The sequence below is a fragment of the Hyla sarda genome, chromosome 5 (assembly GCF_029499605.1).
Source record: "Hyla sarda isolate aHylSar1 chromosome 5, aHylSar1.hap1, whole genome shotgun sequence".
Lineage (NCBI taxonomy): Eukaryota > Metazoa > Chordata > Amphibia > Anura > Hylidae > Hyla > Hyla sarda.
Genome location: NC_079193.1, coordinates 242641242 through 242658186, shown reverse-complemented (window position 1 = coordinate 242658186; position 16945 = coordinate 242641242). Strand labels below are relative to the sequence as shown.

Sequence of the window (16945 nt, the reverse complement as noted above, 5' to 3'; positions counted from 1 at the left end):
AGGGTATTCTGCCCGTCCCCTGATATTAAGGTGACAGATTCCTGGGAAGGCTCTCGGAGGAGGGGGTGTTACGATAGCTTTCCGCCATGCCCACAACTCTACTGAGCTTTCAAAGTAAAAAAAAAAAGGAGCAAACTCACCAGATTACTCAATTCAGACTTTCCTGCCAAAAAGTCCCAGGCTCCTCGCTGCTGCGCACCCTACCCTGAGCACCACCTGTGGAACTAAGAATAAACAGAGGGACTGGGGCTGAGCTGCTGAATGTCCTGCTATTGTTTGCTGCTCCATTCCAGAAAATGGCAATTGTGCTATATCCAAACACAAGAGCTCTGCCGAGACCAACACTATTTCACAACCCGCTGGGGGCTCAGACATTGGGCTCTAACAGTCTGAACGCCTTCATCTTGCCAGCACCACTGCCATTAACCTCTAGTTTCCCAAATCTATTGTGGAACCGTGATGAGAATGAAAGAAAAGAAGGGCACAACATGACATTATGTAAATCTAGGGGTCTCATATACATACTTTGGGCGCCCGGCGCGAGAGAATTAGCATTATTTTGGGTAATAAAAAGGTCACCTCCCAACAAAAGGAACATTAAGTGGTGACGTCAAAGAATCTGCCCCCCCTTCTGTACAGTCAGAGTTGTAGCCTTGATGTAGGACACATCACCCTGTTATCAAGTCATTTCACAAAAGGTCGCCCTGACCCTAAAAAGGACTCAGGACTCAACTTAGAGTAACTTATTGACAGGAGGGGGACCGGCAGGCCTGCACCATGGGAAGTTATGTGAACACAAAGTGTTGGTAAATATTAGTAAATAGATGGTAAACACAGCCCAGCCTGTGCCAGGATTAGTTCTCAGATCATCCAAGATGGCCATTGTCTGTACCCTTGAGAGGTCTCATTGAATGGCAGGGCTATACTAAAAGGCAGTGTTTCCCAACCAGTGTGCCTCCAGCTGTTGCAGCCTTCGGCTGTCCGGGCATGCTGGGAGTTGTAGTTTTGCAACAGCTGGAGGCCCACTGTTTGGGAAAACACTGGGGGGGAGATTTATCAAAACCTGTCCAGAGCAAATGTTCCCACGCCCCTCCTTGATCACTCATAGAGATGAGCGAACTTACAGTAAATTCGATTAGTCACAAACTTCTCGGCTCGGCAGTTGATGACTTATCATCCAAGATGGCCATTGTCTGTACCCTTGAGAGGTCTCATTGAATGGCAGGGCTATACTAAAAGGCAGTGTTTCCCAACCAGTGTGCCTCCAGCTGTTGCAAAACTCCAACTCCCAGCATGCCCGGACAGCCGAAGGCTGTCCGGGCATGCTGGGAGTTGTAGTTTTGCAACAGCTGGAGGCACACTGGTTGGGAAACACTGCTACAGGTGTTCCTGATGCCACTTTACTCCCATCATACTAGCCATCCCAGGGCGCATATATATATATATATATATATATATATATATATATATATATATATATATATATATATATAGACTGGTGGGCACAGATTAGAAGACAGAGGGAGGTCAGTGTCAAGGGCTTCACAGATCATGTGTGTGGCACTGAAGTGAGGACATTGTGCCCCCCCAGCCTAATGTAAAGCTAGAGCTGTGCCCATGGATTATTCATGAGCCCTTGGAGGCGGAGGAATGATCAAGTTGCAGCAGCATTAAGGTGCACTGCCTATAGACAATGGGCAGGAAAGTTACCAGCCTGCCCGCTGACGTCTTTGTTGTCCAAAGTTACATTGTGTGCCCGTCCTGGCACCGGGGGCTCTGAGCGGCCCCTGCACTTGGCTGCCCGCCCCCTCCCTCCTGTGAAGACAATACATTGTAGTGCCCCCTCCGGAGAGACACTCCAGCTCAGCCCCATGGCTGCCACGCCTTAGCCCGCACCCCGGGCACCACCACAAACTTCCACCCGTCCATTACCTGCCCGCCGCGGCTCCAGGCTCCCGGGTGGACAGGACAAAACAACTCGGGCTCTGTCATCTGTCACCGCTCCTGCATTCCAGGAAATAAAGGAGAAAAATAAAGAAATAAACCGCAGACAAAACTTCTCAGTGTGAATGAGGCAAGTCCGGGCAGTGCGGCGGCGCTGGGCGCGGAGGAGGTGGCCCCCGGAGGACACGGGCTTTGTTGGGGGCTACTAGTTGCCTGTTTGCTGAGCTCCTGTCTCTCACTCCCAGTACACAGTGTGACGTGCCCAGAGAGGGGCCGCCGCTCCGTGCTACCGCCCTGCCACCGGCTCCTCCCCCGGACACTGCACAGCAACAGCTCCCGGGCCAGGTACAATCCCGGAGGAACGCGGGACAATGGGGGCATCACCTCACACCTTGCGATAACGCACCGTGCCCTCACAACTTCACTACGGGTTCCTATAGGTTCCTGTTCACACTGCACTAGGCGCTGCCTCATGAGCCCAAACTTCTCTCAACACCTCACCATGTATCAGGAGTAATAAAAACTACCGCCAACCTCCTGTCCTATCTTTACAATGGGAATCTCCATATAACATCCAGAATCCCCAAAGGGGGGAGGAGGAGGACCGTTTTTTTTTTTTTTTTTTTTTTTTTTTAACCTCTCCCCCCCCCCCCCCATTAACCACTTTGTCACAGACTCAAACATAAATCTTCCCACCCTCCATTCCATAAACACCAATACAGGATAAATGGAAACATGAATTAAAAATATGCTACAACAACAATACACAAGACATACAATTGTGTATATATTCATTGTCAACACCGCATAAGAAGCCTTCATAACAGATATTATACCAGGGTGCCTCCAGCTGTTACAAAACTACAACTCCCAGCATGCCCCGGCAGCCTAAAACTAAGGTTAATATGCTGTATAGTATAAGTGTTTCCTATAGTTCTCTTCTCGCCTTATACTTTTCCGACCAGGGTGCCTACAGCTGTTGCAAAACTACAACTCCCTACAGCACTTTAACCTATCAGAGTGGCTACGGCTGTTGCAAAAACACAATTCCCAGCATGCCCGGACAGCCGGCATGCTGGGTATTGTGGTTTTGCAACAGATGGAGCCACCCTATTGGGTTAAAATGCTGTAAAGTATATTACAATGTTTTCAAATTGTTTGCAACACTACAACTCCCAGCATGCCCAGACAGCCTTTGGCTTTCTAAGGTTAAGATGCTGTATAGTAGAATGCAGTGTTTCCCATAGTTAGTTCTCTATTTCCGCCTGCAATTCCGCTTACTAAAATGTATAGTGTAGAGAATGGGTTTCCGGAAAATCCGCTTTAGGGTGCGTTCACACGCTTTTAGTTTTTGCGGGTTTTCCGCTGCGTATTTGAAAGTGGGCAGGCTCTTCTCGGCTGTCCGAAGCAGATTTTCCGCCGCAGTCCCTACTGACTTCAACGGGGCTTGTGGTGGATTTTCTGCAGCGTAAATTCCTCCGTGGAAAATCTGCTGCGGACAGCCTGGAAGAGCCTGCCCCCTTTCAAATATGCAGCGGAAAACCCACAAAAACTAAAAGCGCGTGAACGCACCCTTAAAATTTCGTTGCTCATTCTTCAGGCGGAAATCCTCGTGGAACATATTGCAGTCTATTGGAGACTGCAGTGTCCGCGCGGTCCTAGCGCCGACTGATTCAGTCGGCGTTGGCTGCACTCTGAATCTCCGGGTGGAAATTTTCTGCCCGGAGATTCTGCAGTGTGAACCTAGCCTTAAAGGGGTACTCCGGTGGAAATTTTTTTTTTTTTTTTTAAATGAACTGGTGGCAGAAAGTTAAACAGATTTGTAAATGACTTCTATTTAAAAATCTTAATCCTTTCACTACTTATCAGCTGTATACTACAGGAGGAAATTCTTTTCTTTTTGAATTTCTTTTTTGTCTTGTCCACAGTGCTCTCTGCTGACACCTCTGTCCATGTCAGGAACTGTCCAGAGCAGCATTGGTTTGCTATGGGGATTTTCTCCTGCTCTGGACAGTTCCTGATAGGGGCATCAGGTGTCAGCAGAGAGCACTGTGGACAAGACAAAAAAGAAATAAAAAAAAAAAAAAAGAATTTCCTCTGTAGCATACAGCTAATAAGTCCTGGAAGGGTAAAGATTTTTTAATAGAAGTAATTAGCAAATATGTTTAACTTTCTGGAACCAGTTCATTTAAAAAAAAAAAAAAAAAAAAAGTTTTCCACCAGAGTACCCCTTTAAGGTCTCGTTCACATTGCCGTCGGAGTTCCTTCAGCAATCTACACAGCAATCCTGTAAAACTACCGGATCTCCGACAAGACCCCATGCAAGTGAATGGGGTCTGTCGGGACCCTGTAGTAGCTGTTTGCATCCAACCCGGGTCTGATGTGAACGGCAATGTGAACCCAGCCAAACCCATTTGGCATTAATACTATGCAAAAGCGAGATGTATTTATTTATTTATTTATTCTTTTTTAAATACCCAGACAGACAATTAGCAGTTTGCATCAGGAAAGGGTTGACGAACTGAAAATAACCCCTATTGAGCAAAGTGTTTGGAGATGCTATGCTGCAAGAGTTTATATTTGACGCTAAAGGGGTATTCAGGAGTATATATTCCTGTATATACACAGACAGGTTTTATATATACTGTTCCCGGGTATCCACCATCCTCACAGGATTGTATTTGGAGGTTATTTCTGCTGTTATCAGTAAGGCATGATACAATTCCGGACTATACACGGGAGGAATTAGACTGTTTCTATTGCACTATTAGAGCGGTTTCAAAGGATTGTAAGGCTAAGTTCCCACAGCCATTTGCATCAGTCTCATTCAGGGTCCGTTCGCTTCTTTTTTTCTCTTGCGCAAACAGACCCTGAAACGGATCAGAGCGCAGCAGACACTACCGAGTCCTGATGGCCTCCATTGGCTAGGATGGGGTCCATTGGGAATCTGGTAGTTTCCCCTGGACTTTAGTGGAGAGAAAAAGAAAATTGTGTGTGCACAATTTTTTTCTCTGCACTAAATTCCCATTGATTTGAAGGCATTGCAGACGGAGCGCCATATAGTGGAGCCTGATGGCAATATGAAAGAGGCCTTATATGTAGAGGCCTTATATGGACAGGCCACATTTTGAACGACCTGAACTATTGTAATCATAATGATCTATGAGGCTATATGTTTTGGTCATCAAACCACAAGATTTTTAGCCATAACATGGGCCCGGAAATGGCCCATATAACACCTATGTAAAACTCAATCTAAAGCTTCTAATATTTTCCAAGGGGCACTAGAAAGAGGATCACTGGAATCCGGTTGGTAACTAGGGGCAACCGCCTCATTTTTCTTTAACTCTAGAGAAATAATCCCCCATTGCTTTTTGGGCACACCTCTTTGCCCCTTCCACAACCTCTCTCGGATACATTTTATTCTTCAATCTGCTATCAATAACTCCAATATGTTTTTTTCAAATCACTCTTAGCTCCAAACTCTCACTAGCTGGCCAGAAGGCATGTTCGTCTTCCGATGTGACTACTTTTCATATCACGATAACTGTTCACATCGGTAGGTTTAAAATTGGTTTTCATCTCTATTTTTTCATGAACAGTTCCAGATCTAAGATTATTGGGGGAAAATGTATAATTGTCTGAGTCAATAGAGTTCTTTGCCTGGGCGTACAACAGGTTTACTCCCCCTATATTTATCTAGGAGTTGCCCATAAAAGTAGCTTAGATGTAGACAGGTCCGGGTTGGCGTAAGGAGGTGCAAAAATGTAAAAAGCAGCAGTTGATAAATTACCGACCACTGCAAAAAAGCTAACCATGCCATCCCCCCCAGCCAATATGATACAGTAGTGGCTTAGAGACAACTCCCTGAATGTCCTGGAGTGGCCCAGCCAGACCCCTGACTTGAACCCAATAGAACGTCTCTGGAGAGACCAGAAGATGGCTGTCCATTGACTTGACATCACTTGAGAAGATCTGCAAAGAATGGCAGAGAATACCCAGATCCAGGTGTGCAAACCTTGTGAGATTATACCTAGACTGGGGGCTGTAATCGCTGTCAAAGGGGCTTCAACTAAGTGCCGAGTAAAGGGTATGAATACCATAATGGAGTATTGAGGACAGAAGGAGGACTTTAATTTTTTTTTTTTTTTTTATTATTGGGGGGCACAAGGCCCCAACATAGCAAAATGGGGGAAAAGTGAAAGGTCAGACTGCTTTCCAAATGCCTTGTATAAGTATGAGATTATTAGTATTGTTTATAGAGGACATGACAGAGCACTAATATAAAGAGGAGGGGGACACACATAACCTTGCAATTCCCAATTCCCAGACAAGTGCACAGGAGTGTGTGACTGCCCCCCACCTTCCATTAGGGACAGAAGCCTCTCCACATTAGCCGCCATACACTTGTGGAACATCCTGGGGGTTTAAGCTGCTTTCATGAAAGCCAAACAATTTCTAAAGGATTATATTTTTTGCGGGGAAAGTTGGGTGGGGGATTAGCTGTGCATATAACGTACTATGGGCTCCTGACAGACATTCCTTCACTCAATGTGCCTTTTGTGCTGGGCAGAAATGGTCATTATTCATGGCATTCAGGGATCTGTGGAGCAGGCTGCGCTCTTCATTCTCTTCTACCGCTCGCCTTACTTCTTATAGTGTCCACTATTAACACGTAGCATTGTTTTATGACTTTCCTTCACATCTGCTTCTGTTTATGATTAGGTTATGGATGCACAGAGGCGCACTGTAATATACATCAGGGGGAGCAGGATGTCCATACACCAGGCATTGTGCCCCAATATGATGCTGATTTTACATTTATTTCACTCATCAGAACGATCATTTTAGTGTCTGTGACAACTTCAACACAAGCGTTTTCTAGTCAAATTATAACTAATTTATCCAAGGATTGAAGGGGTGGGGGGGGGGATACCTGTTGACACTCCTGTTATGGGAACTGGCCACTCTGGTGACCTTTCATCTATATACTGCTGAGTATTGTACAGGTAAGGTCTCATTCACATTTGCATTGGAGGCTCTAGATGGTCCATTACACAACGGATTCTATAGACTTGAATGGGGTCCATTACTTTACTGAGAGAGCGGTAGATACATGGAATAGCATTCTTGCAGAAGTGGTCGCTGCAAATACAGTGAAGGAGTTTAAACATGCATGGGATAAGCATAAGACTATCCTTCATATAAGATAGGGCCAGGGACTATTCATAGTATTCATATTATTGGGCAGACTAGATGGGCCAAATGGTTCTTATCTGCTGACATTATGTTTCTATCTGGTTTCCTTGTGGTGTCCATTTATTTAGTAGGACCTGACTGGACAAAAAAAAAAAAAAAAAAAATTTAAAGGGTACCTGTCATGTCACTCCAGTAGCAGCATATGTTTAAAGTTTTATCTTGTAGACCGAGATATGCACCAAGACTTCTGCAGTCAATTTCCGGAAGTCCCATGCAAAGTCTAGAAAGTTGTCCTCCAACTCCACAGCCTTGTATGAGATTGCCCAGGAGCTTTAAACATATGCTGTTGGAGCGACGTGACAGGTACCCTTTAATTCTTACTGAATTTATTGTTTTTTCTTACTCACTATAATACTTAAGCACAAAAATTCTGTCGGATGATATTCAATGTGTTTGCCAATTGGTAAATGCTAAAACATGCCACATAATGGGACAGATTTATTACAGGGGGTATCCAGTGACAGAGAATGGGGAACAAAATGTAAAAAAATAAAATACTACCGTATTCTTACCCCTCAGGTCATTCAAATTGGCTTAGGCATCTTGTACAGAGCACTTTCACCACAGACTATGGAATGGTGGGGAGTTGGGGGTATATCTTTATTATTATTTTTTTTCTCCATTCCTTACCACTGAGTAAGTTTTTAAAAAGGCAGAATAATCCAGACAGATGAGAGGCAATGGACACCTGTTGCTGAATATAGTACAGGACAGTTTTTAAAGCTCCATTAGGCATTGGCACATTTCCGGAATGTCCGAAAAAACTTTTAAGAACTCTTGTCACACTTTTAACTTAAAGCCATCGCAGAGACTATCCACACAAAAAAATAAAAATAAAAAAAATGAAAGGGGTAGTCCAGTGGTGAAAAACTTATCCCCTATCCTAAGGATAGGGGATAAGTTTGAGATCGCGGGGGGGGTCCGACCGCTGGGGGCCCCGGCTCTCCGCCGAGATAGCGGGTGTCGACCCCCGCACGAGGCGGCGGCCGACACGCCCCCTCAATACATCTCAATGGCAGAGCCGGAGATTGCCGAAGGCAGCGCTTCGGCTCTGCCATAGAGTTGTATTGAGGGAGCATGTTGGCCGCCGCTTCGTGCGGAGGTCGACACGCCCCCTTCCCGCGGGCTGTCGGGGCTCCGTACAGGAGATCGCGGGGGGCCCCAGGGGTCGGACCCCCCGCGATCTGCAACTTATCCCCTATCCTTAAGATAGGGGATAAGTTGTTAACCACTGAGTCACCACTGGACTACTCCTTTAAAATTAAATTAAAAAAAAAACACACACATACACACACCCCATTCACATGGCAGTATTTAGATCGGTATTTTACATCAATATTTGTAAACAAAAAACACTGAAGAGAAACAAGTCTTTTCCATTCTACTTTTCCTCTATTTAAGTCTATACCTATTTTCACTTGCAAATACTGACCGGAAAGGCTGTCCAGGCATGCTGGGAGTTGTAGTTTTGCAACAGCTGGAGGCCCACTGTTTGGGAAACCACGGGGGGGGGGGGGGGGGAGGGGGAAGAGAGATCAAAAAAGGAAAAAAGGAAGTCCTAGGAGAATCTTTCCTAGGACTGTATCCACCTTTTCCAGCCCACCGGAGCACCTGAAAGCTGAACTAATTTATGCAGGATAAGTCATCAACTGCCGAGCCGAGAAGTTCGTGACGAATCAAATTTACTGTAAGTTCGCTCATTTCCATGTGTGATCAAGGAGGGGTGTGGGGACATTTGCTCTGGACAGGTTTTGATAAATCTCCCCCCCCCCCCCCCCAGTGTTTTCCCAAACAGTGCGCCTCCAGCTGTTGCAAAACTACAACTCCCAGCATGCCCGGACAGCCTTCGGCTGTCCGGGCATGCTGGGAGTTGTAGTTTTGCAGCAGCTGGAGGCGCACTGTTTGGGAAAACACACACCCAGCTGATCTCACACACAGGTATACAGGTGTGTGCCCTCGTCTGGGTAACAATGACTTTGGGGGGGGCCCACTGAATTGTTCATGGTGTGACAGCTATACGTGTTATTCACACACAGGTAGTCCCTCCCCTCCAAGTCTATGTAGTTTGCATTACCGAGGACTATGGAATCAGGGTGACAGCAGAATATCTAGTTAATATATAGAGTAAATAAAGAGGAGCCATCGCTGGGGAGGATGGGAGACACTGTATAGAGTAACAATAAGCCCCGGAGGGGGGTAAACGCCAGGGATTGGTGTGCTACCTTGTCCCTCTGCTCTCAGGGAGGGGATAGGCAAATGATGGCTGTTTGCAATTCTCCATATCCAAGTCATGTCTTCCCCAGAAATGTCCATCTGACCTGCCATACTTGTCAACCCCCCCGCCCCTCAGCAGCCACCTAACTACTATACACAACATCCTCACATCTTCTGGATATTCTTTTGTTTCTTCACTAGCTAGCAGGAAATAGTCAACTGCAGCAGCATTGAGAAGTGGGGGGATGGGACAGGGAAGGGAGTTGTGTGCCTCTGCCCAAAAAGGCACTTTGACCTTATATTGATCTACAAAGATGTCGGAATTTTTAGAAGAGGGGGGGAAAAAAAAAAAAGACCCGGCACGTCACCAATCCACAAGTCCTGGGCAAGTCTCCTATACCATAATGGCATTTCATTATTTCATCATGCGCACCAATTGTGTTTCCTTAAGAAAGGACTGACCTATTTTTGGCTGGAGATAAACGATCATGTTAACAGATGTTAATCTTGTAATCTGGTTTTCCTGTAAGCACTTCACATACACATATATATAAATGTCTGAAAAGCGGGTATGTATATTGTTAACATACATAGAGCTTTTATAGATATATAAAATTATTATCTATATATATATATATATATATATATATATATATATATATATATATATATATATATATAAATAACACACATCGATGGTGGTAAGTCACTATTTAGGACCACCTAGCTGCCTTCTGTTCTGCCACAACTCCCCCAGGCATTGATCTGCATTCCAAATGCCACAGGTTTCCATAATATTACGCTCCAATATTTATAAATATATCAAAAAGACCTATAAACAAACATTCAGCGAGTGCTCCTCCCTTGTTCAGCCAGCGATTCTCGTTGTAAAAAAAAAAAAAAAACTAATGGCCAGAATAGGAACAAGTCAATAGCAAACAATAGGTAATCGGATCCAGCAATGACATTCCCCTGAAATCTGAACATTTCCAATCGATGTCTGACTTTCTTTGGTAAAAATACAGTAGCCTCCTCTGATCCTTCTGGCTGGAGGTTAGCTGGGCTAGGAGCAAACAAGGGCTGATTGTCATTCTACACCAACCTCCATACATACTCAGCCCATTTCAATACCCCACCCAGTTAGCTTTTCACAAAGTTACCCATGCAAACTTTCCCAAACTTGTCCTAGCACATACTGAGATCCTTATGTGGATCTGGCCAGGATCAAAAAGTTAAGTGCATTAGCATAAAGTAGGGATCCCTACTGACTAGTCAGATAGAAGAGGAAGGATAGCCAAAGGATTTAGAGCCTTCATGTGTGGAATTATAATAGTTGTGTACTGTGCACTCCACCACCCCCAACTTCCTCTAATGCAGTGTTTCCCAACCAGTGTGCCTCCAGCTGTTGCAAAACTCCAACTCCCAGCATGCCCGGGCAGCCTTCGGCTGCCCGGGCATGCTGGGAGTTGGAGTTTTGCAACAGCTGGAGGCACACTGGTTGGGAAACACTGCTCTAATACTTCTCTGATGTGTCCATGGTTGTGTACAGATAGTAATATAGTATCATGTAAAATAAAAGCTCCAGCAGACAAAAGCCTCATCATCACTCAATCAATATGATCAGCAGAGCCCCTTAATAATTCAATAAGTAGCCATCTCAGCAGACTGCCATATGACTAAGCTATATACGATCACTACCATGAAGAATACAGTCACTCAGCTGCCTCAGGACTCCATGTCCTCAATGCAGTAAAACGATCTTGAGAGAGAGAGAGAGAGAAAAAAAGAGACTGCTAGGAAAAAAGGCAAAGTTACATTATAAGTCATCAAATGCTAAATAAAGCGTCTGCTCCTTCCACAATAAGAACTAGTGAGGATCAGCAGCCTGCCACCTACCTACCTCCCTCCCCCAGTCACTTACCTCTTCCTATGGCCACAAGATATTATATTTTATTGAGGACACAGACAAACAGGAATCTGAAGGTGAAACCCTGCACTGAATGCAATAAAGAAAGAAGTGCACATGATTGACTGAGACCGCACCACTGTCTCACGGGGGACACCACTGCCGGCTGCTGCTCCCTGCCGCACATATGCCGCTTCTCCCCAGCGCTCTTCTCTGCCAAAACCGCCACAATATTACGTGCACCTTAGTTTGGGTTATTTCTTAAAGCCATAGGATAAAGGAGAAGCCCTGTGTCAGTCATTTACTGAGTGTATAGGTTGGAGTGTCCCCCGCCGGCAGGACAGTGGTATGTCCTAAATTAAATGCACACACACTATCTACTATTGTCTCATCAGCTCACACAAAGTTCTGCCTCAACGCGGGGAAAGTGCGGGGCATCAGATGACTCCCACATAGAGTGACGGCAAGACTGCATCAGCATTGGGATCAGCCGCCCCCACCTAGTACACAGCCATCTCTATACACCTCTCTGCTGCATATATATGTATATATATATATATATATATATATATATATATATATATATATATACACAACAGTTGCATGTTTCATTGGTTGTCCAAGTGTTTTGAAAAATAATAATATAAGACTGATTTTTTTTTGGCCACTTATTACAACCACTTGGTGACTAAATAACAATCCCACACTGTTACTCTAAAAAAAAAAAAAAAAAAAAAAAAACACTATACACAGGCCAACATTATTTATCCCCATACAGTGACCACATACAGTGATCCCTCAACTTACAGTGACCTCAACATAAAATAGTTTCTACATACAATGGTCTTTTCTGGACCATTGTAAGTTGAAACCAGACTCGACATACAATGTACAGACAGTCCAGATCTGTGAAACGTGTCAATGAACTGGCCAATCAGAATGGGCATTCACTGGAAAAACTCCTGTATTACTGAAGCGTATGCACTGCCTGGTGTCTGGTAGCACCCCCTACAGTACAGGGAGGTACTACATGTTCTGTACTCTTTACATGTGCCAGGGTTACCTGCTCCTTTGGACACAAGGTGAGGGCGACTCCATGTTACTTTTTTAGGACATTGTGTACTGTACAGGACCCCGAAGAAGCTCCTGTCCTCTACATAGACCAGTGCTTCCCAAGCAGGGTGCCCCCAGCTGTTGCAAAACTACAACTCCCAGCATGCCCGGACAGCCTTTGGCTGTCCGTGCATGCTGGGAGTTGTAGTTTTGCAACAGCTGGAGACTCCCTGCTTGGGAAACACTGACATAGACAGTGATTTACAGCTTCCAGTAGCTATTTCTTACTTTTATATGGAAGGATTTGCTTTATCTGTATTATTTTTCTTTAATTCTCACTTTTTCCTATTTTTGGGTGACATTTTGGTGCCTTTAGAACCAATTACCAGGTTTCCATAGAGTTATGGTCTCAACATACGATGGTTTCAACATACAATGGTCGTCCTGGAACCAATAAAATGTTGTAACTTGAGGGACCACTGTAGTGCTGTCACACCTGGCTGCTCAGCCAATCAGTGACTGTGTCACTGTGTGCTACGTCAACTGAAGACGCTATGAACGGTAGCTATGAGAAGTGAGTGTCAGCGTCCATTGACCAGACCACATGACACGGGGAGGTACATACTTTTTTTTTTTCCCTTTTATTTGCAAGCCTGGGCACATAAGTTTAAGAACAGTTTTGACTGGATAACCCCTTTAATAGTGCCCTGACACAGTAGTAATATCAGGAAATTTCACTTTACTGAGCGAGTGGTGGACGCATGGAATAGCCTTTCTGCATAGTGGTAGCTGCCAATACAGTAAAGAAGGGACCTGTCATGAGGTTTTACTATATATAATGTGAGGGCGGGGGCAATGGCGGCTCTAGAGTTTGTGAGGCCTTAGGCGAAACTGAATCATGAGGCCGCCCAGCCTGAGAATTTAAGAGAATGGCGGTGCACACAGTGTATTCATTGCCACTTACCAGTGGCGCACGCAGGATTTTGTCATGGGTTGGGGTTTAAAAACATAAAGTAATACCTGCACATTAGGACGACCTATTACTCCTGCTAATAACATCATACTGTTATTATATGAAAACCACTATACAGAGACCAAAAACACCACTATACAAGGGACAAATAATTGCACCACATCATGACCACTACCTTTACCTGCATATAGGGACAGGACAATACTACCACACTGATACTAAATAAAACCACTAAACACAGTCCAGAATCACCAACAACACCAGTATACAAGAGATAAACAATTGTACCACACCATGACTACACATTACCCCCACATAGTAATGGTATAATCCTCAGATAGTGATACTGAATAAACCACTGTACACAGACGTTAGTGACCTCGGCTCAACACAGGCTCTACAAACCATATAAGTGATTACAGACAGTTATATCAGGTGGCCTTTTCTCTGATCGGAGTTGTTCCCTTTTCTTTTTCTTCTCCATCCGACCCACACCGTCATGACAATTTCTTCTAGCTGCAACTTGTCTTCACAGAACCCGCCAGACAAACATTTTAGGCTCCTCACGTTTTCAGCACTTTTAGCACTCCAAACAGTAATAATAACCCCTTGGTAGTCCTACACAGTAGAGTGGGTAGATAAGTGGGTTTGGGGAAGAGTAGATAACCCTGCCATTAGGTAGTTAGGTCACTTAAGTAGGTAGACAGTTCCCTTTACATTGTTTCCCCCATTACACAGGTGCCCCGAGTAGGTAGGAGCCACCTGTACGTAGTTACTCCCTTTAGGCACTAGAATCCCCCAATAAATAGTACTTACTCCCAGTAGGTAGGTTCCCCTGTTCATAGTAGCCCCCTGTATATAGTTGCATCCCCCCTCATGTATAGTAGGAGCAGAAGCCCCCTTTAGTTAGTAGTAGCAGCAACAGCAGCCCCATTCAGGAAGTAGTAGCAGCAGCAACCCCCTTTAGGTAGCAGCAGCCCACTTTAGGTAGCAGCAGCTGCTCCCTTTAGGTAGCAGTAGTGGCAGCCCCTTTATGTATCAGCGGCAGGAGCCCTCTTTAGGTACCAGCAGCAGGAGACCCCTTTAGGTAGCAGCGGCAGGAGCCCCCAGTAGGTAGCACTGGCAGGAGCCTCCTTAAGGTAGCAGCAGCCCCCTTTAGGTAGCAGTGCTATCAGCAGCCCACTTTAGGTAGCAGTGCCAGCAGCAGCCCTTGTTAAGGCAGCAGTGCCAGCAGAAGCCCCCTTTAGGTAGCAGTAGCAGCCCACTTAAGCAAAAGTAATAGTGGAACCTCTCTTGCCTAATGAGAGAGCCACCACTGGGGGGGGCAACACATTTTATATATATATATACGTTATATATCTTTTTATCTTTTATATATATATATCTTCCTCACCATCCTCGGGAGATCTGGAGGAGATGTTTCTGCCTACAGGGATGGTGAAAATATAAAGTTAGAAAGTGGCCCCCATCAGCCCCGTAAGTAGTCACCTGGGCGGGGAGCTATACTTAGTCCCCTCAGCGTGATTGACAGTCATAGTCACTGCTCTGCTCCCTAAGCAGATGGAGCAAAACGATGATGTAGACCATGTCTTGGCTGTCAATCATGCAGAATGGGCGTGATTACAGCCAGAGAAGAAGGGACAGGGTAAATGTAGCTTCTTGCCCAGGGGACAACTTACGGGGCCAGCGGGGGAAACTTTTAAGCTATATATCTTCACCATACCTGCGGGCAGAAACGTCTCCCAGGGATGGTGAGGAAGAAGATTTTACCATATATCACGTGTTGCCATGCATTATATATGGTAGAATCTCATGCCAGGTTCCCGTTCAGCATGCAAGGGATAGGCATAAGGCTATCCTTCATGTATGATAGGGTTGGGGACTATTCAAAGAATTCAGAATATTGGGCTGACTAGATGGGCCAAAAAGTTCTTATCTGCAGACACATTCTATGTTTCAAGGTTCTCCTTCACATTACCCCCACACAGTAGTTACCAACTGTTGTAAGTAATTAATTGTTAGGGGCACTCACTATTAAGAGATCTAACTACTGTGGGGTCACTATTATGGGCTATCTGTTGTGTGGAGACACAACTAATTATTCTTTCTGTTATTTTGTGTGGGGAACAAAAGGGGAGCAGTATCACTGTTTGGGCCACTATGAATAGGTAGTTTGTATAAAGGTGAGAAGAGCACTGGAAAAATGTAGATCCTAATTAGCGTTGAGCGGCATAGGCCATATTCGAATTTGCGAATATATGGACGAATATTCGTCATATATTCGCGAATATTCGCATATTCGTAATATTCTCGTTTTATTTTCACATATGTGAAAATTAACATATGCGAAAATCAGCATATACAAAATTAGTATAAGCGAAAATTCGCATATGCGAAATTTAGCATATGCAAGTATTCGCATATGCGAAAATTAGCATATACAAATATTCGCATATGTGAAAATTCGCAAACCAGTCTGACACAGTAGTATTAGAGCCTTCTTTACACCACACAAGCTGGAAGCAGAGAGGGATGATCACTGTGATGTGTACTGTGAAAAAAAAAAATAAAAAAAACGAATATTCGTAATTACGAATATATAGTGCTATATTCGCGAATATTCGCGAATTCTCGAATATGCGATACAGTTGTTTGTTTTGGTTGCTTGGACGATGCTTCTGTGCTCCTAGCTGTGGTTTCGCTTGCTGAGCCAATTAGAGTGCTCCTGGTAGCAGCTCAGGCATATATAAGGAGGCCCTTTTCAGTCATTCTCTACTTGTGATAGTTCTTAGTAACTTACCTAGCTATCGCTGTACTCATTCTGTTTATTCTGGTTTTGTGACTTTTGGCTTGGCTTTTGACTTCCCTTTGATACTCTGTTACTGTACTTCGTGCTCTCCAGGTTTAGACTCGGCCCTCTGACTACGTATTTTTGTGTGTGCGTGTTTAGGTTTATTTTCTGTTAGTCGTGTAACTCCAGCCTTTTACTACCTTTTGTCAGTTTTTTAGTTTATTGTTTTGACTTTTTGACTGTCCCTCGCTTATTTAGGAAGGGACTGTCACCGTGGTTACGGACCCATTGTCTAGGGCAGGCACGTAAGTAGGCAGGGACAGGGGAGTGGGCAAGAATAGTGTGCACTCCTTCCCTGCCCAGACTTGACATTATTATTATATTTTTGTTAAAGGGTACCACTAATCATGCGCCCAGTGGCAGAATATAACAGAAAATACTGAGAACCCTTCTGTTCCTGTAATCTGGAGGGATTCCCAGAAGTCCCATACAAATCTATGAAACTTTCTTAGACTCCATCTCCAGGTAACGATAGCAACCTCTCGCCTATAGAATGATTTTTCAAAGGTCACAGAGCATGCGTACAAACCTACCCCATACAAAGAATAGGGTCTGGTGACGTTCATGGTTGTCCATGGGGCTTGTCATAAAAACAACTCAGGCTAGATGGACAAAATCAAATTACTTAAAAAATTTAATTAGAAAATAAAACCAGATTAGAAATAAAATATACATTTTAACATCTTGATTTTTGGAAGGGCGCCTTTTCCCAATAGCATTTTTAAGATCTCTCCACAGGTGTTCA

At 44.5% G+C, this 16945-nt stretch overlaps 1 protein-coding gene across 5 annotated transcripts in view; it reads right to left on the bottom strand.

The window, feature by feature from the left end:
- The window catches only part of ZNF516 (zinc finger protein 516), a 120855-nt gene extending 109380 nt beyond the window's left edge, over window positions 1–11475 (bottom strand). For 2 of the 5 annotated variants that reach the window (XM_056521420.1, XM_056521417.1), the window contains exon 1: window positions 1933–2333. The gene's annotated coding sequence lies outside the window, so the exon portion shown is untranslated. Of the gene's footprint in view, window positions 1–140; window positions 225–1932; window positions 2334–11338 lie in introns of those variants that run through there. The other 3 variants (XM_056521419.1, XM_056521418.1, XM_056521424.1) reach the window with 3 other exon arrangements.
- Between the last annotated feature and the right edge of the window lie 5470 nt (window positions 11476–16945).